The sequence below is a fragment of the Humulus lupulus genome, chromosome 5, assembly GCF_963169125.1.
Source record: "Humulus lupulus chromosome 5, drHumLupu1.1, whole genome shotgun sequence".
Classification (NCBI taxonomy): domain Eukaryota; kingdom Viridiplantae; phylum Streptophyta; class Magnoliopsida; order Rosales; family Cannabaceae; genus Humulus; species Humulus lupulus.
This window is the reverse complement of record NC_084797.1, coordinates 165977937-165979498: the sequence shown is the minus strand read 5'-3', so window position 1 is coordinate 165979498 and position 1562 is coordinate 165977937.

The following is a 1562-nucleotide window of genomic DNA, read 5'->3' as shown; positions in this document are numbered from 1 at the left end:
ATAAATTTATTGTCAAAAGCATTCTATAAATGAATAATAAATGATAGTATTCTCCTGAAACCAGATTAGACTCTCAGATCATAATAGTACATTATAATCAGAAAGATGCTACTTTAGAAGACCATGAGAATCAATGGCTAGTTAATTACTTCTGATTTCAATTAAAAATGCATTCAAGCACAATAAAAGTTAAAGAAACCAATATATATCTTCAATAAAAAATAGCCAAAAACATCAAAATCAACAAAAATCAGCAAGCATGAGCATATATATTAGACCAACAACAAAAAGATTTCTTGAAACTTTTTAGTCCTCCTTGCCATAAAAAGATTAAAGAAAACATATTTTTTAAACACAATATTAAACATCATGCTAATTGATACACTAAGCCAAATAATTCAAATTAGTTAGTATTATGAGTATTAGACAAACAACAATACAACGAGCATCGCCAACATACTCACCATTTCAATGCACAAAGCTAAGAAGCAAGCTGTCATCTAACTCATTCACAAGGCAAAGCTTAGAAATTCATTTATATGGAAAATCATGATTATCAAAGTTGTTGTGAAGTGTATTAAAGAACCAAGCAATGTTGAATAATTTGTTTTTCTTGTAAAGATTTAGTCCTCTCTTATATATAGAAAGACAAAGCTATGGCTAAACAATAGAATCATGGAAAGCTTATTGGTTCATTAATAATATTAAACTCAAGAAGCCTTATTCAATACAGTTAATAGTCTAACCTTGTAAGAACCTCAGGAACTCCACTAGTATCCCTTATTATCTGCAAACACCAATATAAAGGTTCGGGACATAAGTTGGTACATACCCTTTCAGATATTTCAAAATCTAAAGCAAGCATAAGCCTTTAGTTTGATGATATGGTTGAAAATGTTTTACATTTCAACATCCTTATTATGATCTTTAATATGTACACACCACTCGGATCAAAGACTCATCAAAACCAAAGAAAGTTAAAAAAAAAAAAAAGCTAGAAATATTTTATAACTACATGAAAGAAGAAGAAATCAGATCCCTACAATGAAGATAGCAATTGATTATAGGTGCTAACTCAAAATTTAATTTTTTGGTATTAATACAGTAGAAAAGTAAGCTTAGCCAAAAAAAAAGAGCAAGAAAGAAAGAAAAAAAAAAACAGGAGTAATAACATTACAAAAAAAGGCAATGAGCAAAGGCATGTCAAGTATTTAATTTAACAGGTCCAGTTTCACACCCAATGCATGTCGCTTGCCAGAGAAGGATCTAAAATTCAGGAAAACATTATCATGCTAACTAAGTGGGGGTGATAATATGATTTTATCTACACTGATGTGTTAGTTTTTAATAGAGGTTAGTGAAAAAGCTTCTCACTTTAGGGTAGGCACTATTAAGAATAAGATCATATCCATTCTAAAATATATATGCAAATTTGTATATATGAATATATATTTTTCACATTTCTTCTACAGATTGAAAGGAGTTGCAACTAATTTCCTTACCAAGCATCATCTAAGAATATTTTATTCTACAATTCCTATCACATCTGTTATAGCTTCACT